The sequence below is a fragment of the Arachis hypogaea genome, chromosome 3, assembly GCF_003086295.3.
Source record: "Arachis hypogaea cultivar Tifrunner chromosome 3, arahy.Tifrunner.gnm2.J5K5, whole genome shotgun sequence".
Lineage (NCBI taxonomy): Eukaryota > Viridiplantae > Streptophyta > Magnoliopsida > Fabales > Fabaceae > Arachis > Arachis hypogaea.
The window spans coordinates 35,681,079-35,707,625 of record NC_092038.1 but is presented as its reverse complement, the minus strand read 5'-3'; positions in this window follow the sequence as shown (position 1 = coordinate 35,707,625).

Sequence of the window (26,547 nt, the reverse complement as noted above, 5' to 3'; positions counted from 1 at the left end):
GTGTAACACCCTAATATTCAAATCCTTATGCTCGAGTCATAAGTCAATGATATTACGGTGGTACGACTCTCAGGTGGATTTTTAATATATAAACATAGGTAATTTCGAAAGGAGTATTAATCGAGGAGCCTGAAAAGAGTAGAAATAAAATCGCGAAGACGTATCACTCACGATTCGACAACGAAAAGATAAAACGTGAAGCCGAAAGCGATATATGGACAAGGCATAACGGAGATTAAGAGATAGATAACAGATAGATATATATAACATAAGTAAATAGCCACTAGTCGCGACCCGCGAAGTTTAGGCCGGCTAGGGTACAGTATGAAAGTAGTTGACAACAGAACATCCTAATCTCTCCCAAAGGAAACATAAGAGCCTCTATAGGCAAGTTCCAAAAGAGTTCAACACATAATATAATATCTTCAAAACAAAGGTGGAGAGATTCTAAGCAAAACACAAAGTAGAGAAAATAAAGATCTTCGCCGGCTCTCAGACGAACCACAGCTCACTTCTGAGCACCTGGACCTGTATCTGAAAAACAAGAGATATATACGGAATGAGAACCCCGGGCCCATGGGTTCCCAGTACGGTAAAAGTGCCAAATAAATACAATGCACTGCAATAAAAACTCACTAAGCATCCTAAACTCCTTTTCACCAAGTATCCAGCCTAGATTCTCACTAATCCATAAATAGGCATCTGCCGTAAGGGGATACTAAATCTAGTTCATGTTACACATGTTTCCCCAACTCGTTGATTCTTACACGAATCAGACTCAGAATCATAAGCAAAACCATCACCAGTTGTTCTATCTCAGCAACTCTATATCAATACATCATACCCTCGTCTGGAGCTAGTAAAATCACATCACTGCGTCTACCCAGGGGACTCAAATTATCTCATTCAAAAATCATCATCATCATGCACTCGCATTATCAATTCATCTCATCAAGAACAGCCACCAACATCCACCGACACCAACATGAGGGATCTCTCAGTTGTACAAACACAAGCAATACAGACAAGTAATACACAAATAAGGTACAAGTAGAACAAGTAGCACGTAATCAGGTAACATATCATGTATGATATAGAAATCCAAAACAAATAGGCAAACCCAAACAATTCAAACATATGCAAATGATGTATGCATGCCCTATGGCTGATGATATCATCTGTCGGTTATATAGCCAACCCGACATGTCCTGGTAGCTAACCATTGGACAGAAACACCCCTTGCAGAGCAAGTAGGTTTGAGCTACAACCCCCTTGCTACTATCCGCTCAGCCCAGAGCCAGTGGAACAACCACTACTGCGGCTACTACCCAGGCGGGTGTTTAACAGCTCAACCTGGAGCGAGTGGATTCACCACTACTGCCGCTACTACCCAGGCGTCACAATCTCTGACCTGGAGCAAGCGGGACGAACCACAACCCTTGCTACTGCCCAGGTATCTCAAGCATTGACCCGGAGCAAGCGGGACGAACCACAACCCTTGCTACTCCCCAGGTATCTCAAGCATTGACCCGGAGCAAACGGGACGAACCACAAGCCTTGCTACTGCCCAGGTATCTCAAGCATATATTCATTCAATCTCAATTCATATTATCAATCCTCATTGTTATCAAATCTCAAACATTAACCTGGAGCAAGTGGGACGAACCACAACCCTTACTACTACCCAGGTATCAGAGCTACATTCATTCAAAACTCCATAATTAACTCATTTATCATAAACATCCTTTTTTGTCTCATACCCGGAGCAAGTGGACAACGCTACTGCCTACTACCCGGGGTTACACATCACATTTCAACATCTTCCATTATTATCCATTTAACACATTCATTCATTAATCATATATGCAATTATTCTCAGCCATAATCAATAATGGCTTTGCCGTGACCTGGCAATAACTCAGCCATCCGGCTCATGGTCCAATCAAGAACCAGCCATTTATCAATAAATATAGCCCTTCGGCTCATGGCATACACGGTACTCCCACCGTCATCCTCCATATCTCATATAATCATCGTTGATCATCATTGATCATAACTTTTCCCCTTGCTTCACTCGCAAGTTACCACATCCCCTAGCTCCTTTCTCATTGCTAGGCATATCATAATGATTTAATACATAAGGGGTGAGATCGGAGGCTTAGAAGTATGAGATTTGGCTTTTAATACTCAAAAATCAACTTTGGGATGAAAACAGGGCCACGCGTACGCGTACTCCACGCGCACACGTGGATGGCCACAAAATTCATCGGCGCATACGCGCCATTCACGCGGACGCGCGGATTGAAAAATAGATAACGACGCGTACGCGTCAGCCACGCGTACGCGTGGGTACACTTGCGCCCCAGGCACAAGACTGGCACAACTCTGGCACAACTCTCGGGAAAATGGCTGGGCAATGGGTGCAGCGCATCGACGCGCACGCGCACACCACGCGCACGCGTGGATGGTGCCTTCTCGAAGAACGACGCGTACGCGCCAAGTGCGCCTACGCGTGGAGGGTCATTCTGCCAAAAATTTTCTAAGTTAAAAGCTGCAGAATTTACAGATTCAACCCCCAATCTTCCGACGGACATAACTCTCTCATTTTAAATCGTTTTTCACCCGTTCTTCGAACGACATGGACATCCCGGATCCAATTTCATTTCTAAACAGATTTGGCACAAAACAGAGATCCGTAGTCCAAGTTATGTCCCGTCAAAGTATGTCCAAAAACCATATTTTTCATACAAAACCACAAAGTGCCATTTTCAAAACAAGTTATTTTCAACTCTTTTCAAAATCAACCAAAACATGCCAATTTTAACCCTTTTTGAAATCAATCAAAATATACCAAAATCAACATCAAGCCTCCTCAACTCATACATTAATACTTTCCCACGATTCACAGAACCGTCATATGACCATTTTTACCCATTTCAACAAATGGCGAAATTACAACACATTAACATGTCATGCATCCTTCCCCATCCCAATTTCCAACAATACTATTTCCAATCGGTCATCATTATACATAATCAATATCATACTCACTATCACGTGGTTTCACCCACAAATCAACCTTAATCATTCCTCAAGCATATATCACAACATACATATCTCTCATGCATCATCATATCCTCAAGGCATCAATAATCGTAATTACATATATGACCACATAATATATCTCAACCAAAATCAAACATACCTCATCTATACAATTTCACCCAAAATTACCAATTTCCACACTTCAACTCCTCAAACCTCATTATTCAATAACCAATCCAATCATTCATATATTTATTATCTGAAATTCATCCAATCACTTGTGTCATAATACAATGCACACATCAACTTACCTTCCTTACCTCTTTTCGGCCTCCGGCCCAAAATTTATGGCCTCCGGCCCAATTTCACAATTTAAATGCATAAACCACAAATTAATACTCATTATCCAATACATCAAATTTTCAATACACCAAGCATACAAGGCCACACAATTCTCAACCCAATTATCAATTCACATTACATACCATCTATGCATATTAGCACCAACCATTTACACAATCCAAACTTAATCCTAGGGGCATCTAGCCTAGGAATTCTCATCACACCACACGGTACTTAAATGAAACTTAAACCATACCTCTTGTAGCCAAATCAATTGAGCCTCTTCTTTGGGAGTCTCCACCAACCTTAGCTCCAAGCCTCACCAAAGCTCCTCAAGCAACACCAATCTCCCAATCGTGCACCAAAACCATCAAATGCACTAACATAACCAATATTACATACATACATCAACCTAGGGCTCATAAAGATGATAAATCACAAGGGTTTGAGCACTTCTTACCTTAGCCCATATGAAGTAGGGATAGAACCCACTTAGAATCCATGTTGGAGTATCCCTAAACACTCAAAATCACAAGATTTCAACACTAACTTCCCAAAAACGTGTAACAGTGGGGAATTTCGAAAACTGGGCAGAGATGAATGGAATACTCACCACAAAACTTAGATAGAATTGTAGAGGATGAGAAGAGCGATGCGTGACCGCAAACGGCTCGTCAATCGGAGCTCCGTAGCTCAAGTTATGGTGGTTTGAAGATCAAAGAGAGTTAGGTTTTCTCTCTTCTCTTCTCTCTTCTCAATTCAGCGCCCCACACACCTTCTTTAGGGCAAAATGAGCTGAAATGCTCATAACTAATGTTTATATATGTTGGGTCTTGGGCCCACTTAGGCCCGGTTCACTTATTTTTGTCTGTTGGCCCAATTTTGGACCAAAACCTTTAAGATTAGCGCTCTAAATCGCACTTCAAATATTTCTACCTCCCCTAATTATAATCCCTCATTTCTTAATCTTATTTACTCATAATCAATTTTCTCAGCTGCAGTACCAGACAGGTCTCAGCCGGTACTGCCGGTCAAAATTCCACTGCGCGCTTTTACGCAGAAAACTATGTCTTCCGACTCGGAAAAATTCACTGAATCCAAAAATCATATTTAAATCATCAAATTCCAATTGCCAAATATTCCAACCATATTCGCTCCTACTTAACTCATTATTTAATTAATTTCGGTTAGACCGGGTATTACAGGATGATCGTTGATGTTATTTAAGATTGAACTTCATCAATGCACCTATATTTTGCCTTAAATTACTAGCACCTAAATGGATTTGCACATTTACATTTTGTTTCATATTAGGTGAAATTTTTAGTAAGTTCATTGAATTTAGTGAATTGAATTGAATTGCTTGTTCATCATGGTTTTCAAATCAACATAATCACATACCAAGGTTCTTGTTCTTTAATACTTTGCATTTGTTTAAGTGATTTGACTTGATTCTTATCGAACTTGTCACTTTTTGCAATAAGTATCTTGTCCGTGTGATTATTTCCTTATTCTTGAGGATGAATAAGTAGTTCTCTTTTCATCATTGAATTGGTTCTTGTTTGTTGTGCTACTTTATATTAATCTTGCACATTCACTGGCACAATGTCAATACCCAATATCTCAAAGATTCAATTCACTTAGTTGTGGTTACCTAAATTTGTTTGTGCCTTAACTCTTGCTTATCCTTTACTTGCAACATAGGCTACTTAATTGAGGAACACATACTATTTTTTTATTGTGTGGTTACCGTTTTATCCGGTCAATATGTGTGTTTTAAACCGTGCGCACATTTAAAATGCACACATTGTCTTTTATCATACCACACTCATATGAACCCTTCTTCAATTCCTACTTATTTGTTTTATACAGCAGCGCGAGCCCTAGTGTCCACCAGTCGAAGGTGGAGCCTCATAGCCCTTTTCCTCCGGGATTATGTGCATGCGCGGAGGACCATGCAATGATTAAGTGTGGGGGAGGATCCGCAACCTTGGGGCGTAAATTTCTCTTTCTACACCATTTGCACTATTTTATAGTTTTTAGCAGTTATGTCTTTTGTGAATATTTGTTGGTATTTCGTTACATTGCACCTTGCTTAGTTTGCTTATTATATATATATATATATATATATATATATATATATATATATATATATATATATATATATTCCTCATAAATGATCCGCTTGCCCCGAAATGACCTGGCCCAATAGGGAAATCCCAATTCATTGGGCCTTTCGATACAATTAAATAGAAAGCCCCAAGGGCGCCATATTCTAGGAGCCCAAACTATGTGATTGAATAAATCCTCCTCCATCTGTTGCGGGTCGAGGAGCCGTGGTGGTCCCCCCCCCCCGGACCGCCCAGATCCCACGAGTGAATAGAAAGTTAGATCTACATTGGATCTCACCTGAATCTGCTTATAGTTTTATTGTGGTAAATATTTGCATGTTGCCTAGTATAGGAAATAAGTTTGCTAAAAGCAACAAAGGAATTTTTAAGAAATCTCTTTTAGGGCATTCCATTGATTAAATTTGAAAACTTGTTTTTCAACTTACTTGAAGTTTTCTTGGAACATAGAAGAGCTAGAACAAAATACCAAGTAAGATTTGAGCTTCAATGGTGTGGTTGCATATTTTCAACTACAAATTTTGTTCTTGTGTGTTATACTCCTTTTAGGATTGTGATCTTAGATTTACTTGAGTCTTTATGTCCCATATTTGATGTTATTCTGAGTGCATTTAATATGATTGAGGCCATTTTTAAAATCAAAACTCACTAAACCATATAGTCATACCCTTATATCTGCCATTGTAACTTCCTTTTGAGCCTTTTAATTCCCCTTTTGTTCTAATTTTAAGCACAGCATTCTCCCTAAGCAAAAAACCATTAACGTCCATGAATTGTATTTTTGATTAGTTTGGGTTAAAGAGTGTATGTAATTCAAGTGTGGGGAAGGATTTGGGGAGAAACATTGGTAGTAAGGAAAAGGTTTACTTTGGTTATTCATTGAGAAATTTTGGAAAAAGATAGGTAAACACTCATGCATTCATTACTTAAAATATATGCATCTCTTTTTGGTGATATAAGAAAAATTTTGGTGTATATGCTTTTGCAAAAAAAAAAAAAAGAAAGAAGAAAAAGAGAAACATAATAATAATGTTAAATAAATAATGCATATGCATGTGAATTAGAAAGATGATGCATGAGTGAATATGAGAAGGAGATGAATGGAAAGTTAGGTTGTTTTCTTTTGTGTAAATAGATTGATATAGGATTAGGTGGGATACTTGAGTTAATCAAAGATCCAATCTACTAGTCCACTTAACCATATTAATCCTACCCTTACTCTAACCCCATTACAACTCTCTAAAGACCTCATGATATTTGCATTCATGTATCAAGTACTTGTTGATTGTTAGATAACTAGCAAATTCTAGAAAATATGATTAAAGGAGAATTGAGCGATTAAACCCTGAACACTGAGCGATTAGAGTGCATACACATCCGGTGAGCGGTTTAATTGCTCAATTCTATGATTTCATCTATTATCTTGTGTTTTCTTGCAAGTTTTTTAATTAATCTGTGAAAACTTCAAATCAAACCTATGGACATTAATCACATTGCATTAATTCCTTGCCTTAGCCCTAATGATCTACTTTAGAATGATTGGAATTCTATTGTTTGTTTTTGCTGAATTCAGTAGGAACCTTAGTATAGATATGAGTAGGTAATATTTAGCATAGTTTCATACATGTAGATAGTACATTAAATAAGTTGCTCGTCCTTTTACCTTTCTCCTTTGATTGTGATTAGCATGAGGACATGCTATTGTTTAAGTGTGGGAGAATTGATGAATTCATATTTGATGATAAATTTTGGATTGAATTGAGTGGATTTCATCATATAAACCCATATTTATTCACTTAAATAGCATACTTTTGTGTTTTCTCTCTAAATTATGTCTAATTGTGAAAACATGCTATTTGTGCTTAATTTAATCAATTTTATTCTACTTTCATTCTATTCGATACCTTGATGTTTTTGATGAGTGATTTCAGGTGTAATAGGTAGGAATGAGTTGATAAGAGTGGAAGAAAAACATGTAATTAGGAGAAAACATGAAGAAACAAAGGAAAAGAGCTTTTCAGAGTATGCGTACTCACAACCTCCCATGCGTACACACGAGATGAAAATCAGCAAGTGTGCGTACGCACACACCTGTGCATTAGCACAAGTTCCAGCACGTGACTTCATTAAAAAGTCACATGGCTTGCGATTTTAGAGGCTTTCAGGCCCATTTCTGCTTGGTCTGAAGCATATATGGAAGGGCTAGCAAGGGGAGAAGGGACACAACACACTTAGACATTATTAGATAGTTTGATAAGCTTTTAGTTTAGGTTTTTCTTAGGTTTTTTCTCTCAACTTCCTTAGGGTTTAATTAGGGTTTTTATTACAAGTTGCAATTTTCATTTTGATCTTGGATTCTAGCTTGCTTCCATCATAAGTATTTTTTTAATTTTATCTTTAATTACCATACTTGTGCTATACTTTCTTATAGTTAAAGTCACTTTGTTTATATATACTTACTTTTGTAATTTTAATTTCTAGTTGATGAATTTGATGATTATTGGTTATTACATGTTTGTTTGAGTTTTCATTATTGATTTTGTCCATTGATTGCTCATAGTTTCAAGTATTTTTGCAACATGGCTATGTTTTGTGATTATGCCCACCAAGTGTTTATGAAAATGTCAATTTTGAATATGGAGTAGATTTCCACTCCTTGGCTTGGAAAAATGAGTATATGGGATACTAGAGTCATAATGTTCGACATTTAGTGATAATTCTTGGATTGTTAGTTGTTTTTGTTTCCACTAACGCTAGCTTTTTACTAAGATAATTAGTAAGTTAGCTAGGATTTGTGGATTAAGAACAATTATACTCGCTAGACTTACTCTTCGATGTTAAGGGTTGACTAGGTGAGATTAATCTATTATAATTATCATAGTTGTGGTTATGGCAAAGAAGGGGTTCCCTAACTCAACCCAAGCTAAGGTCCATTTTTTTAACCACAATTCTATCATTTTGAGCTTTACTTGTTCTTGCAACATTGATAGTTCTTTAATTCATTTAATAGTTCATTAATTATAATTTTGATCGTTCTTTAATTCCTTTAATTGTTTGCTTTATTATTAAAACCCCCGATTTCACAACCAAACCTGCACTTGTGCTCATTAGTTCCTTGAAAACACGACCCGGGATTCTACTCCCGGTTAATTGGTTTGAATTGTGACATATTTATTCTAAAATTTGATCTGCGTCACTTTGTTGGTTGGGACTACACTTGCAACGCCAATTCTATTTCTTGTAAAATTTTCTAACCGACAATTCGGTGCGCACGCTCCAGCTGCTCTCTCCACTCCACCCTAAGGTCATCTGTGTCTGTCACCCGTGTGAAAATCTCCTAATACCTCCACGAATCTCGGTCAGCTCCTGAGCCTATTCATGAAGGCTCCGGGTGAGCTCTTGCACCTGTAGTCTCAAATCAATGCATTCCTCAAGATCGATGGCTTTACTGGTGGCAGAGGCAGAGGATGGCCTGAACTTGGAGATGCGGAGGCTATTGATGAAGAACGAACCCATCCCGTATACGCAGTTCTTGTATGGCGTTGAGGCAGTTTCGCGCCAAACTGCATCGGGATGGATGCTGAAGCAGCAGAGCCACTGGCGACCTCCCCACTTTGTTGAGATTGTTGAGTTGCAGCCTCTAGTCTTTACGTCTAGGACTCTTGTGTAACACATGTTATTATGATTAGGACGACATCTATACAGTTAATTGAATGTTTTATATCACAAAATCATATGTTTACTCACATAATGATCCACAGACCACTAATCAGCAAATCTCTCTTTGTTCTCTTTCAAAGTGTGGGTGTATTTGAAGGTCTCCGTCAATGTAGCATCGTGATCCAATGACTTCAACTACACATGTTGCATTGAAATAATATGTTAGGATGCTTACTAATAATATATCAAAGAATATAACTAAGTTAATAAAAAAATTAGAGAAGTTACATACCAGCCTGGTCTTAGTTTTTATGAAGGTCACTAAGCCGCCAGTATACTTAGATGACTTGGACGATGCCCTGTTAGCTCTGTTTATGAGACGCTAATGCCTGAACCCTTCATCGGTCTCCTAGTGAACGTATAAAGCATTCTTGATTTTCGGACGGAGCCAGGTAGTGAGGTGGTCAGGCCTCTCACGTACATCCTCCAGTATCTGTTGCAGCCACCTACCCATTCGATGGTCGTATATCTTCCTGATGAGAGCATTGTGCTCCTTGTCCCATATAAAGAGACGCTGCACAAAGAAACTTTAAAATTAGTTAATCAAAATATATCGTATTAAACAAAATAGAAGACATAAACTAGCTAATAAGGTTTCACTATACTAAGTTTTTACCGCCCACTTCTGAAATCATCGCTCTCTGGTTTCAGAGGAGATCTTCTTATAGCTCGACCATGGATGGTCGTACATCCAGCTTGATGATGTTGGTCATCTCCTGAGTACATGTGTTGTTGTTTGGCGCAAACCTATCAATAATTCACAAACAAACTAATATGGCAATATAAATTAAAACCTTAGAAGCAAATAACAATAATATATAGAGATTTTTTTTAGAAATTTCGGCAGAGTTTTATCTATAACTAGAATGTGCCATAAATTCTATCCATCAACAATTAACTTAAACAGTACCAATTGTCAATAATCAATGAATAACAGCTAATAATCAAGAAGCAAAATCCATAAATATACTAAATTCACTAAACTAGAATCAATAATCAGGATATATCAAAAACTTTCAGCAGTTCAAACTTACATCCCTAACCAAAACTAGAATCAATAATTAAGAATCAATAATCAGGATATATCAAATACTTTTATCATATAAAATATTTAAAATAGTACTTACGTCATTCCGCCATCAGGCCATATCGTCAATTGTACGATGGGAGGTAGTGGAGGGGCATTAAGTGGCTCGAGGCTGTGTTGTCGAGAAAATGGGCTACTGAGCAGATGGAGGCGACATTGTCGCCATAGAACGGCTGTTTTGATGCTCCCGCTGCCTGTGATATCACCAAGGTAATCAGTTTAGAGGGAGAGGATCCAGAATTCCCAGGGGTACTAGCAAAAACCCTCCTCTACCACGACCACGACTACTATGCTGATCCACAACACCTCTACCTGTCGTCATGCTTGCAAAGAGCATACAAATTATAAATGTGCTAAACATATTCACAATATCATTTAAAATGCTTAATCAAAATAAACTACATTAAACTTAGTTATAAAAAATACATAATCCGTTGAAATCAAATAAAACAAAAGAGGTAAGTGCACATTCCAACTTCACAAATAAAAAGTCATCCATAAGTCATTTAAAGTGATTCCATATTTGATTTTTTTTTAAATTTACTGTCATTTTCACTTTTAAAATATATTGAAAATTAATGTGACTTATTATCAGGGACTACTAATCAACTTGTTGACTATTAACTCATGCAAGAAATAATAATAATAATAATAATAATAATAATAATAATAATAATAATAATTTAACACAATAAAATATAATTAATTGTACTGACTATGCATAAAATAAAGAACTAAGAATTAATTATTTAATTATACATATAAAATTAGCTTAACCAAAAATTGACCCGTATAAAAGTAAGTTTAACAAACTTCACAAATATTTAGCAATATGCTTATTTGAATAGAATAACTTGAATTATGTGAAATATATGCATTCAAGTTTCAACATCATCAATTTACTAAATTCAATTCTAATTTAAAACCAACAGCATAACAACAACAATATCACATTATTATAGCATTAAAACTTACAAATATCTAATAACCTAATCTAATCCTATCTTAACCACGTAAATTCACTAAACAGAAAAATTATTTATAACTAAATCATTATACTAATTAACAACAAAACCTGAATTAATCCTAAATTTAAAAAAAAAAACAAAAACAAAAATTTATTTACCGGAGAATGCAGACACAGAGGTGGACGGGAGAATGTTGATCGGTGCTATTGGTGGCGGCTGGCAGAACTGGATGGCAGCGAGAGGGAGAGGCGCTGCCAAAGAGGATGCGATGGCGGGGCTGACACACAGCAGGGCTGACGTAGCGGCAGGGAAGGAGAGGGTTAGAGACAGAGTGGAAGAAAAAAAGAGAGAGAGATAGGTTGCGGAGGCAACGGTGGGCTGACAGCTGACGGAGAGGGAGGGGGTTAGAGAGAGGGGGAAAAGAAAGGGTAGAGAGAGAGAGAGACGGATTCAAAATGAAGGGGAAGAGCGTTCGCGCTTTGAATTTAGGGCAAAATTATCGTTGGATTTACCGTCAAAAATATCCGACGGTAATTCATTGCGGGTCACCAAAATGCAACGTTTTCACTAAATGGGTTTACCGGCAGATTTATCCAACATTAAATCTGATGCTAACTTATACGCTTATTTTTTTCCTCCAATTATTACTAGCAAATTTACCATCAGAAACTTAAATCCGCCGGTAATAATTTAATCTAATAAATTATATGCCTTTACCGCCAGTAAATCTGACGGTAAATTCGCCGATACTCTTTGACGCTAAATCCAACAATACTCAGCGATTTTTTTGTAATGTACATGTGCAGGGAAAAGTGAGGCATCAACTGCCACTGATAGAGGCAAAGGCTACAATTTTAAAGCTAATCCTCTACGTCGTAGTGCTAATTAATTCACTCCATCTGCAAAATCCTTCAAGACTGAATTGATGCACTCCACTAGATTCGTGGTCATATAACCCCATTGGTAACCACCATCGAATGCCAAGGTATACTATTCGCATGGAATTCGGTTTAACCAATTAGTGTAAACTTCACTCTGTTCTCGTAAACGCTGATAACCATCTCGTATTCACGAACCGTCCTCAAATATATTCAAGTACAAACATCAAGTATAAATGAGAACCATAATTAACTCTGATAATAACAAACTTCAATATATTCAAAGTTACCTATATTGACGATAAGCTTTTGCAGGTGCGGTGTCTTGAACTTTCTCAAGAAGTTCAATCTATATGTCTTATGCAAAACATATGGAAATCTCTAAGAGGTGACCAAGCTCCGTTACTATGAAAAATAGCTTAACTGATGGATTCGTGTCAGTCAGAGATAAGTCTCACACCATCCCAAGTCATCACATATTGTAACAAGTTGCTTAGAAAAAAGTGACATGTATCAGAAGTCTCTCCCTCCACAATGGCAAATGCAATAGGCATGATATTATTGTTACCATCCTGTGAAACTGCAACCAACAAACAACCCATATATTTTTCATACAAGTGAGTCTAATCCACCTGGACAACTAGTTTGCAATGTCTGAATGCTCTAATGTAAGGGTAATAACTCTACAAGACTCGGTAATACCCGGATATCAGTTACCAAGTTATCGCCCTAGTAATCTACATTTCTGCGAATGGTATAATCTTTCATCGCCGTAATGACAGCTTTCCTAGAACTGAATTCCATTCCCACACAAATTTACCGTCTACGACAACAAGAAATTATGCTACAACAACACCATGAATTAAATATTTAATAAATAAATATTAAATAAGTAAAATTTAAATCCACCTCTCTATTATAAATCATAAATAAATATTTATAAAATTATATTAAAATTATACATTATAAATAAATATTTATAATATTAATATAAATATATACATTGTATTTATTCCTTCTCAAGTAATTACTTTAAATAAAACCAAAAAGTTATTCAAATCTAGTAAAGTTATTATCTCAAATTTAACCAAATAAAATACATCAATAAATGCTAATTAATTATATATTCACATGTCACATAAGTAACTAATTGATCGACAACACTAAAAATCAAGGTTCTGAAAACCAGACCGGACCGGTCGGTTAAACCGGTCCAACCGTGCACCAGGCTCTAATACGGTTCAGTCCACTGCCAAAAATCGTTCTCTTCAAAATCGTTTTTGAACCATTGAACTGGCCAAAAATCGGCCGATAAGACCGAACCGAGACCCGACCGGTTCTAATGAAACGTCGTCGTTTAAGGTTCTCTGCCTAGGGATAAAAAAATCATCCTCCTCCTCAAGCCATTTCTGATTTCTCCAATTCCTCAGACTCTCTCCTCTCTCAACTCTCAACCCTAGATTATAGCTTCTGCCACCGCCGTAAGGAGAGTGATGAGCGGATAATTTATACGCTTTTTGGCATTGTTTTTAGTATGTTTTTAGTATGATCTAGTTAGTTTTTAGTATATTTTTATTAGTTTTTAGTTAAAATTCACTTTTCTGGACTTTACTATGAGTTTGTGTGTTTTTTTGTAATTTCAGGTATTTTCTGGCTGAAATTGAGGGACCTGCGCAAAAATCTGATTCAGAGACTAAAAAGGACTGCAGATGCTGTTGGATTCTGACCTCCCAGCACTCGAAGTGGATTTTCTGGAGCTACAGAAACCCAATTGGCGCGCTCTCAACGGAGTTGGAAAGTAGACATCCTGGGCTTTCCAGAAATATATGATAGTCCATACTTTTTCCAAGATTTGATGGCCCAAATCGGCGTTCAAAGTCACCATCAGAATTCCCAGCGTTAAACGCCGGAACTGGCACAAGGATGGGAGTTAAACGCCCAAACTGGCACCAAAGCTGGCGTTTAACTCCAAGAAGAGTCTCTACACGAAAATGCTTCAATTCTCAGCCCAAGCACACACCAAGTGGGCCCGGAAGTGGATTTTTATGTCATTTAATCATCTCTGTAAACCCTAGGCTACTAGTTCTCTATATATAGGACCTTTTACTATTGTATTTTCATCTTCTGATCTTTGGAATCTTTTGATCTTTAGATCTTTTGATCATTGGGAGGCTGGCCATTTGGCCATGCCTAGACCTTGTTCTTATGTATTTTCAACGGTGGAGTTTCTACACACCATATATTAAGGTGTGGAGCTCTGCTGTACCTCGAGTACTAATGCAATTACTATTGTTCTTCTATTCGATTCCGCTTGTTCTTGTTCTAAGATATCACTTGTTCTTCAACTTGATGAATGTGATGATCCGTGACACTCATCATCATTCTCACCTATGAACGTGTGCCTGACAACCACCTCCGTTCTACCTTAGATTGGGTGAATATCTCTTGGATTCTTTAATCGGAATCTTCGTGGTATAAGCTAGAACTGATGGCGGCATTCAAGAGAATCCGGAAGGTCTAAACCTTGTCTCTGGTATTCTGAGTAGGATTCAATGATTGAATGACTATGATGAGCTTCAAACTCGCGATTGTGGGGCGTTAGTGACAGACGCAAAAGAATCACTGGATTCTATTCCGACATGATTGAGAACCGACAGCTGGATAGCCGTGCCGTGACAGGGTGCGTTAAACATTTCCACTGAGAGGATGGGAGGTAGCCACTGACAACGGTGAAACCCTTGCATACAGCTTGCCATGGAAAGGAGTAAGAAGGATTGGATGAAGACAGTAGGAAAGCAGAGAGACGGAAGGGACCAAGCATCTTCATACGCTTATCTGAAATTCCCACCAATGAATTACATAAGTATCTCTATCTCTATCTTTATGTTTTATTCATCATCCATAACCATTTGAGTTTGCCTGACTAAGATTTACAAGATGACCATAGCTTGCTTCATACCAACAATCTCTGTGGGATCGACCCTTACTCGCGTAAGGTTTATTACTTGGACGACCCAGTACACTTGCTGGTTAGTTGTGCGAAGTTGTGTTTATGCCATGGTATTGAACACCAAGTTTTTGGGTTCATCACCGGGGATTATTTGAGTTGTGAAAAGTATTGATCACAATTTCGTGCACCAAGTTTTTGGCGCCGTTGCCGGGGATTGTTCGAGTATGGACAACTGACGGTTCATCTTGTTGCTTAGATTAGGTATTTTTTTTCAGAATTCTTGAGAATGAATTCTAGAGTTTCATGATGATCTGTTGAAGTCTTGCTGGCTGTGAAGCCATGTCTAATTTTATTGGACCGAGGTTTCAACTTATCATCACAAGAGCTTGTTGATTTCTATCAATCTTGCTGTTGGAGCAATGATCTACTAAGACTTGGCTGGCCATTGGCCATGTCTAGTGTTTTGGACCGGAGCTTTCTTTGAAAGCTTGGCTGGCTATGAAGCCATGTCTAATTCCTGGACCGGAGTCTTAGACTAACATTGCATGATTCCTGGAATTCTCATTAAGAATTTTGATATCTTTATTTTCTTTTCCACTTAATTTTCGAAAAAAGCACAAAAAAATTACAAAATCATAAAATCCAAAAATATTTCTTGTTTGAGTCTAGAGTCTCATTTTAAGTTTAGTGTCAATTGCATGTTCTTCTTGCATTCATTCATGTGTCTTAAGAGATCTTCAAGATGTTCTTGATGATTTCATTACTCTGATCTTTCAATTCTCTTGACTTGAGTTTCTCATATGCATTCTCATTTTGTTAGTGTCAGTAGTATACAAACTGCTAAGTTTGGTGTCTTGCATGCATTGCTATTTGATTTTAGTTGCATTTTCATTATTCCTTATTATTAAAAATCCAAAAATAATTTTAATTTGTGTCTTTTCAAGTCAATGATACAGAGAATTGAAGATTCAGAACATACTGCAGAGGAATTACACAGAAAAAGCTGGGCGTTCAAAACGCCCAGTGAAGAAGGGCAAACTGGCGTTTAAACGCCAGCCAGTGTGCCTGGCTGGGCGTTTAACGCCCAAAAAGGTAGTGTTTTGGGCGTTAAACGCCAGAATGTGCACCATTCTGGGCGTTTAACGCCAAGATGGCACAAGATGGAAGATTTTGTTTTTAATGCAAATTTTTTTTCAAGTTTTCAAAATTTTTCAAAATCAAATCTTTTTCAAATCATATCTTTTCAATCAAATCTTTTTCAAAATCAATTTCTTTCCATTTTCAAAAATACTTGCTATCAATTAATGATTTGATTCAATATTTCAAGTATGTTGCCTTTTCTGTTGAGAAAGGTTTAATGTTTGAATCATATCTTTTCTTGTTAGCCAAGTTATTAATTTTTAAAATCAAATCTTTTCAAAATGTTTTTCAAATCATATTTTCTTAACCACATCTTTTTCATAATAGTTTTCAATCAAAATCTTTTTCAAAAATCACTTGATTTCTTTTTCACTCTTGGTTTTCGAAAATCAATTAGTGTTTTTCAAAATATTTTCAAAATCTTTTACTTAATTTTCAAAAATTACTTCCCCTCTTCTCACATCCTTCTATTTATGGACTAACACTATTCCTCAATGAACAATTCGAACTCCATCTCTCTTGATAAGTTCGAATTCTTCTACTTCTGCCGTCTATTTTTCTTTTCTTCTGACACATCAAGGAATCTCTATACTGTGACATAGAGGATTCCATATTTCCTTGTTTTCTTCTCTTTCATATGAGCAGAAGCAAAGACAAAAGCATTCTTGTTGAGGCTGATCCTGAACCTGAAAGGACCTTGAAGCAAAAGCTAAGAGAAGCTAAGGCACAATTCTCTGTAGAGGACCTAACAGAAATCTTCAAAGAAGAAGAACCCATGGCAGCCGAAAACAACAACAATGCCAACAATGCAAGGAAGGTGCTGGGTGACTTTACTGCACCTACTCCCGACTTCTATGGGAGAAGCATCTCTATCCCTGCCATTGGAGCAAACAACTTTGAGCTTAAGCCTCAATTAGTTTCTCTAATGCAACAGAATTGCAAGTTCCATGGACTTCCATTGGAAGATCCTCATCAGTTTTTAGCTGAATTCTTGCAAGTCTGTGACACTGTCAAGACTAATGGGGTTGACCCTGAGGTCTACAGACTTATGCTATTCCCTTTTGCTGTAAGAGACAAAGCTAGAATATGGTTGGACTCACAACCTAAAGAAAGCCTGAACTCTTGGGAAAAGCTAGTCAATGCCTTCTTGGCAAAGTTCTTTCCACCTCAAAAATTGAGTAAGCTTAGAGTGGAAGTCCAAACCTTCAGACAGAAGGAAGGAGAATCCCTCTATGAAGTTTGGGAAAGATACAAACAATTAATCAGAAAGTGTCCCTCTGATATGCTTTCTGAATGGAGCATCATAGGTATTTTCTATGATGGTCTCTCTGAACTATCCAAGATGTCTTTGGATAGCTTTGCTGGAGGATCTCTTCATCTGAAGAAGACGCCTACAGAAGCTCAAGAACTAATTGAAATGGTTGCAAATAACCAATTCATGTACACTTCTGAAAGGAATCCTGTGAATAATGGGACCAATAAGAAGAAAGGAGTTCTTGAGATTGATACTCTGAATGCCATATTGGCTCAAAACAAAATATTGACTCAGCAAGTCAATATGATTTCTCAAAGTCTGTCTGGAATGCAAAATGCACCAGGTAGTACTAAGGAAGCTTCATCTGAAGAAGAAGCTTATGATCCTGAGAACCCTTCAATGGAAGAGGTGAATTACATGGGAGAACCCTATGGAAATACCTATAATCCTTCATGGAGAAATCATCCAAATATCTCATGGAAGGATCAACAGAGACCTCAACAAGGTTTCAACAACAATAATGGTGGAAGAAACAGGTTTAGCAATAGCAAGCCTTTTCCATCATCTTCTCAGCAACAGACAGAGAGTTCTAAGCAGAACACCGCTGACTTAGCAACAATGGTCTCTGATCTAATCAAAACCACTCAAAGTTTCATGACTGAAACAAGGTCCTCCATTAGAAATTTGGAGGCACAAGTGGGTCAGCTGAGCAAGAAAATTACTGAACTCCCTCCTAGTACTCTTCCAAGCAATACAGAAGAAAATCCAAAAGGAGAGTGCAAGGCCATCAACATGGCCGAATTTGGAGAGGAGGAAGAGGCAGTGAACGCCACTGAGGAAGACCTCAATGGACGTCCACTGGCCTCCAATGAGTTTCCCAATGAGGAACCATGGGAATCTGAGGCTCAAAATGAGACCATAGAGATTCCATTGGACTTACTTCTGCCATTCATGAGCTCTGATGAATATTCTTCCTCTGAAGAGGATGAGTATGTCACTGAAGAAAAAGTTGCTAAATACCTTGGAGCAATCATGAAGGTAAATGACAAGTTATTTGGAAATGAGACTTGGGAGGATGAACCCCCTTTGCTCACCAAAGAACTGGATGACATGTCTAGGCAGAAATTACCTCAAAAGAGACAGGATCCTGGAAAGTTTTCAATACCTTGTACCATAGGCACCATGACCTTCAAGAAGGCCTTGTGTGACTTAGGGTCAAGTGTAAACCTCATGCCTCTCTCTGTAATGGAGAAGCTAGGGATCTTTGAGGTGCAAGCTGCAAAAATCTCACTAGAGATGGCAGACAATTCAAGAAAACAAGCCTATGGACTTGTAGAGGATGTTCTGGTAAAGGTTGAAGACCATTACATCCCTGCTGATTTCATAGTCCTAGAGACTGGGAAGTGCATGGATGAATCCATCATCCTTGGCAGACCCTTCCTAGCCACAGCAAAGGCTGTGATTGATGTTGATAGAGGAGAATTGATCATTCAAGTGAATGAAGAATCCTTGGTGTTTAAGGCTCAAGGATATCCCTCTATCACCATGGAGAGGAAGCATGAAGAGCTTCTCTCAAAACAGAGCCAAATAGAGCTCCCACAGTCAAACTCTAAGTTTGGTGTTGGGAGGCCACAACCAACTTCTAAGTTTGGTGTTGAACCCCCACATTCAAACTCTAAGTTTGGTGTTGGGAGGTTCCAACATTGCTCTGAGCATCTGTGAGGCTCCATGAGAGCCCTCTGTCAAGCTACTGACATTAAAGAAGCGCTTGTTGGGAGGCAACCCAATGTTATATTTTATCTATTTTCCTTTGTTATTTTATGTTTTTTGTAGGTTGATGATCATGAGAAGTCACAAAATCAAATGAAAAAGCAAAAACATAAAGAAAAACAGAAAGAAAAACAGCACACCCTGGAGGAGAACTTGCTGGCGTTTAAACGCCAGTAAGGCTAGCAGATGGGCGTTTAACGCCCAGTTTGGCACCATTCTGGGCGTTTAACGCCAGAAAGGGGCACCAGACTGGCGTTAAACGCCAGTAAAGGGCAAGAAGTTGGCGTTAAACGCCAGAAATGGGCACCAGCCCGGCGTTTAACGCCAGAATTGGCACAAAGAGCAATTTTGCTCGCCACTTGGTGCAGGGATGACTTTTCCTTGACACCTCAGGATCTGTGGACCCCACAGAATCCCTACCTACCCCACCACTCTCTCTCTTCTTCACCCATTCACCAAACACCTCTTCCCAAAAACCCTTCACCTATCAAATCCCATCTTTCTCTTCACCACTCACATCCATCCTTCATAAAACCCCACCTACCTCACCATTCAAATTCAAACCACTTTCCCACCCAAACCCACCCTCCAATAGCCGAACCATAACCCCCCCCCCCACCCCTATATAAACCCTTCTTCACTCCTTCATTTTCACACAATCTAAACACTACTTCTCCCCCCTTTGGCCGAACCACAAAGCCTCATCCATCTCCTTCATTTCTTCTTCTTCTACTCTCTTCTTTCTTCTTTTGCTCGAGGACGAGCAAATCTTTTAAGTTTGGTGTGGTAAAAGCATTGCTTTTTGTTTTTCCATAACCATTTATGGCATCCAAGGCTGGAGAAACCTCTAGAAAGAGGAAAGGGAAGGCAAAAGCTTCCACCTCCGAGTCATGGGAGATGGAGAGATTCATCTCAAGGGTGCATCAAGACCACTTCTATGAAGTTGTGGCCTTGAAGAAGGTGATCCCTGAGGTCCCTTTCAAACTCAAAAAGAGTGAATATCCAGAGATCCGACACGAGATCCGAAGAAGAGGTTGGGAAGTTCTTACCAACCCCATTCAACAAGTCAGAATCTTAATGGTTCAAGAGTTCTATGCCAATGCATGGATCACCAAGAACCATGATCAAAGTGTGAAACCGGATCCAAAGAATTGGCTTACTATGGTTCGGGGGAAATACTTGGATTTTAGTCCGGAAAATGTAAGGTTGGCATTCAACTTGCCCATGATGCAAGGAGATGAACACCCTTACACTAGAAGGGTCAACTTTGATCAAAGGTTGGACCAAGTCCTCACAGTCATTTGTGAAGAGGGCGCCCAATGGAAGAGAGATTCAAGAGGAAAGCCGGTTCAATTGAGAAGGCATGACCTCAAACCCGTGGCTAGGGGATGGTTGGAGTTTATCCAATGCTCAATCATTCCCACTAGCAACCGGTCCGAAGTTACTATAGACCGGGCTATCATGATTCATAGCATCATGATTGGAGAAGAAATAGAAGTTCATGAGGTTATATCTCAAAAACTTTATAAGGTGGCGGACAAGTCCTCTACCTTGGCAAGGTTAGCCTTTCCTCATCTCATTTGTCACCTCTGTTATTCAATTGGAGTTGACATAGAGGGAGACATCCCCATTGATGAGGACAAGCCCATCACTAAGAAAGGATGGAGCAAACAGAAGACCCCTCTCATCATCAAATCCCTGAGATGCCTCAAGGGATGCACTTTCCTCCACAAAACTATTGGGAGCAACTAAACACCTCCCTAGGAGAATTGAGTTCCAACATGGGACAACTAAGGGTGGAGCACCAAGAACATTCCATCCTCCTCCATGAAATTAGAGAAGATCAAAGAATCATGAGAGAGGAGCAACAAAGACAAGGAAGAGACATTGAGGAGCTTAAACACTCCATAGGATCTTCAAGAGGAAGAACAAACCGCCATCACTAAGGTGGACCCGTTCTTTAATTTCCTTGTTCTTTATTTTTCTGTTTTTCGAAAATTATGCTTATGTTTAGCTATGTTTGTGTCTTGTGATCATTAGTGTCTTAGTGTCCATGCCTTAAAGTTATGAATGTCCTATGAATCCATCACCTTTCTTGAATGAAAAATGTTCTTAATTGAAAAAAGAAAAGAATTGCATGAATTTTGAATTTTATAACAGTTTAATTATTTTGATGTGGTGGCAATACTTTTGTTTTCTGAATGTATGCTTAAACAGTGCATATGTCTTTTGAATTTGTGGTTCATAAATGTTGGCTCTTGAAAGAATGATGAAGAAGGAGATATGTTACTGAGGATCTAAAAAATCATAAAAATGATTCTTGAAGCAAGAAAAAGCAGTGAATACAAAAAAAAAGAAAAAAAAGAGAGAAAAAAAAACGAAAAAAAAAGAGAGAAAAGAAAAAAAATAAAGTTGTGATCCAAGGCAAAAAGAGTGTGCTTAAGAACCCTGGACACCTCTAATTGGGACTCTAGCAAAGCCGAGTCACAATCTGAAAAGGTTCACCCAATTATGTGTCTGTGGCATGTAGTTATCCGGTGGTAATACTGGAAGACAGAGTGCTTTGGGCCACGGCCAAGACTCAATAAGTAGCTGTGTTCAAGAATCATCATACTTAACTAGGAGAATCAATGACACTATTTGGATTCTGAGTTCCTAAAGAAGCCAATCATTCTGAATTTCAAAGGATAGAGTGAGATGCCAAAACTGTTCAGAGGCAAAAAACTAAAAGCCCCGCTCATCTAACTAATACTGATCTTCATAGATGTTTTTAGAATTCATTGCATATTCTCTTCTTTTTATCTTATTTGATTTTCAGTTGCTTGAGGACAAGCAACAATTTAAGTTTGGTGTTGTGATGAGCGGATAATTTATACGCTTTTTGGCATTGTTTTTAGTATGTTTTTAGTATGATCTAGTTAGTTTTTAGTATATTTTTATTAGTTTTTAGTTAAAATTCACTTTTCTAGACTTTACTATGAGTTTGTGTGTTTTTCTGTGATTTCAGGTATTTTCTGGCTGAAATTGAGGGACCTGAGCAAAAATCTGATTCAGAGACTAAAAAGGACTGCAGATGCTGTTGGATTCTGACCTCCCTGCACTCGAAGTGGATTTTCTGGAGCTACAGAAGCCCAATTGGCGCACTCTTAATGGCGTTGAAAACTAGACATCCTGGGCTTTCCAGCAATATATGATAGTCCATACTTTGCCCAAGATTTGATGGCCCAAACCGGCATTCAAAGTCACCATCAGAATTCCCAGCGTTAAACGCCGGAACTGGCACAAGGATGGGAGTTAAACGCCCAAACTGGCACCAAAGCTGGCGTTTAACTCCAAGAAGAGTCTCTACACGAAAATGCTTCAATGCTCAGCCCAAGCACACACCAAGTGGGCCCGAAAGTGGATTTTTATGTCATTTACTCATCTCTGTAAACCCTAGGCTACTAGTTCTCTATATATAGGACCTTTTACTATTGTATTTTCATCTTCTGATCTTTGGAATCTTTTGATCTTTAGATCTTTTGATCATTGGGAGGCTGGCCATTCGGCCATGCCTAGACCTTGTTCTTATGTATTTTCAACGGTGGAGTTTCTACACACCATAGATTAAGGTGTGGAGCTCTGCTGTACCTCGAGTATTAATGCAATTACTATTGTTCTTCTATTCAATTCTGCTTGTTCTTGTTCTAAGATATCACTTGTTCTTCAACTTGATGAATGTGATGATCCGTGACACTCATCATCATTCTCACCTATGAACGTGTGCCTGACAACCACCTCCGTTCTACCTTAGATTGGGTGAATATCTCTTGGATTCTTTAATCAGAATCTTCGTGGTATAAGCTAGAACTGATGGCGGCATTCAAGAGAATCCGGAAGGTCTAAACCTTGTCTGTGGTATTCTGAGTAGGATTCAATGATTGAATGACTGTGACGAGCTTCAAACTCGCGATTGTGGGGCGTTAGTGACAGACGCAAAAGAATCACTGGATTCTATTCCGACATGATCGAGAACTGACAGCTGGATAGCCGTGCCGTGACAGGGTGCGTTGAACATTTCCACTGAGAGGATGGGAGGTAGCCACTGACAATGGTGAAACCCTTGCATACAGCTTGCCATGGAAAGGAGTAAGAAGGATTGGATGAAGACAGTAGGAAAGCAGAGAGACGGAAGGGACCAAGCATCTTCATACGCTTATCTGAAATTCCCACCAATGAATTACATAAGTATCTCTATCTCTATCTTTATGTTTTATTCATCATCCATAACCATTTGAGTTTGCCTGACTAAGATTTACAAGATGACCATAGCTTGCTTCATACCAACAATCTCTGTGGGATCGACCCTTACTCGCGTAAGGTTTATTACTTGGACGACCCAGTACACTTGCTGGTTAGTTGTGCGAAGTTGTGTTTATGCCATGGTATTGAACACCAAGTTTTTGGGTTCATCACCGGGGATTATTTGAGTTGTGAAAAGTATTGATCACAATTTCGTGCACCAGAGAGACTCAGCGCCACCGCCGTCCATTGTGCTCAAGGGCCACCACTGTAGGGAGTGAAAAACTACCACCATTTACTGCGTTGTGGTTGTGCTCCAAGTCTCCCCCTGTTCACTCTCACAGTCTCACCAATCGCAGCTTCTTCTTCGAGATCGGTGTCTGACGTTGTCTTCTTCTACTTAGCCCCACTTCATATAGCTTCCCGTGGTGGCTCCGTGGACTGTGGTACATTGTTTCTCTTCTTCTCAATTGTTTTTCTTCTCAACCCCCTGTTCGCACTTCGCTCTCTTCTTCCTCGCTCGGTGTCCATCCTCCATCATCTTCATCCTGCGCACCGTCATCTTGTCGCCCATGTTCCTGATTCTAGGGTTTCCCCTGTTCCTGATTCGATTTGGAAACCCGAGGAGCTAGGGTTTCTGCGCCCTGCCAGATCCGATTCTTTCTTCCTCCTCCTCTGAGAATTCAAGATGTTTTGGCGCTTGGCTGGCTTGTCTACTGTGTCTCCTGTGAGTTTCGTACTCTCTCATTTCATATAGTACTTCAATTTTTGTGCGTTGTTTTGCAAGCTGCTTGGGTGCACTTATTTGTTGGTTGTTTTAATTTGTGTGGTATTTGATCGAATTTGATTTTCCATACGGAGGGTTCTTGCAATTAATTTACTATGCAATTGATTTGATTTAGTTTTTGGATGATTGATTGCAGAATCTGATGTTGTTGCTTGTTGCTATTGCTATTGCTATTTTGAGTATCAGAGTGATCGGAGCTTTACCATGATGAAAGTATTAATCAAGAAGCAGTTGCTGATAACAATGTATCTGTGAGTAATAATTCACCTGCCAAGAAGCTCTTTGTAATTTCAGTTATGTTTTTAACTTTGTAATTGCTGTTCTGTAATTTTTGGTTGTTGGTTGCTGGTTGCTGTTTTATAATTTCTGTAATTGCTAATGCTAATGTTCTTCTTTTGTAGTGTTTTGTAATTGCTGTTTTATAATTTAATGTCACCCTTTTAGTATGATTATTGGTTAATGTTCTGTAATATTTGTTGTTGAATGCTGATTGTTGAGTTCAGATATGGTGTTGTTGGTGGTTAATTTAGTCTCACCATTTAAATGTTTGTTGCTGAATGCTGCTTTTTTAACATTCCATACATGTTGGATACACTCAAATATATAGTAGAGGCTATGCCTATTTGTGTTGTGTATTATAGGGTTATATTATCATGTTGTATATGTGGCTTTCCATGGATGAGAAGACGAATAATTTTGTGTTTGATGTGAATTTGTAGGGCTACAAGGATGTGAAGGACATGGAGTGGGTCAAAAACAAGTTTCCAGTGAAATCATCATTAGGGAAAGAAGATCTCTAAAGGTAGTTGATAATAGGAACATGTTCTTCATCTTTGAGTTGTACAATTGAAATATATAGTTCTTGTTAATTGTTTGTATCCAAAGTGTTTGGCACACACAATACTCGTTAATTACTTGGGGAAGCCATCTGAATCAGGGTTATAATTTTGAGTTTGGATTTTGATAAGATCATATGTATTTGGTTGATGATATTTTATGTAGTGTTTTAAATTTTGAAGATATTTTAAGATTTATATTAGACTATAATTATATTTTAGGATGTATATTTATAATTTTTATTATTCTATTCTAAAACAGTTTTTTCAGTTGAACCACCGGTTGGACCAGTTAGACCAGTGAACCAGTGAACCAGTGACTAAAACAGTTTGATGACCGGTCCGATTTTCTGAACCTTGCTAAAAATAACAAAATTGTAATCTCTCATACAAATATCAAAATTACATATCTGAATTCATATATTAAAAAAATTCTGGTGCATGCATAGCCTCCAAATCCAACACGCACATGTAAGATGGCTCCTCAAACAGATGCTGGTTTGCTAATACATTTGCCAACTTCACGACATCTACCTCCATAGTGGCATTAACTTGATCTTCATTTTCACTTGGATCAACAATCTCATAGTTGCTTTCAAACTTTTCCTTGCTATCACAATTGTAATCTTCCCGTTCGATATATCAGTCAGCTTCAGATTGTTCGAACTCAACATATAACTCAATGAGCGATATTTGAGAGCGAGTTTCAATATACATTGAAAACATCTCTTGCATGCTCGCTTCATTAGTCACATATTTAGTTTGAAATTGAACGAATCCACCAAATACTAATATAGCATACTTGTACAAAATACATGACACTCTCCTTGATATTTGAGGATCTATCTTCTCACAAATCACACCTTTGAGTTCCTCAAATGAGAGTGTAAATAGAATAACAATCTCCAACATATTTTCACATACAAATTTTACTCTTTTAGATGTTTGTAATAAATTTTGACCATGATAATATACTTTCAACAAAACTCTATCATCCATCTTATATATTTTACTTCACATTGAAAATATTCAAACTCACTGTAATTTTTGGAAGCAAAAGATAAGAGGGAGAATTCTGAAGATATGAGTGACAATGAAATAAAGAAGAAGAAGGAGTTCTGCCAACTTAGATAGGGGTATGTATATAAGGGTACAAATCGAATGGTCTGATTTGTATTTAAGTATTTAAAATTTTTTTACCCATATAAATAGGACAATCTGATTTGGTGCAGCTCGAAATAAAAAAAATACTCAAATTAGACCTACCAATTTTAATACCTCCGAAATTTTAAATTTTTTCCCTCCATACAAATTGGATCATATCAAAACTTCAATAACAAAAAATTAGACGATCTAATT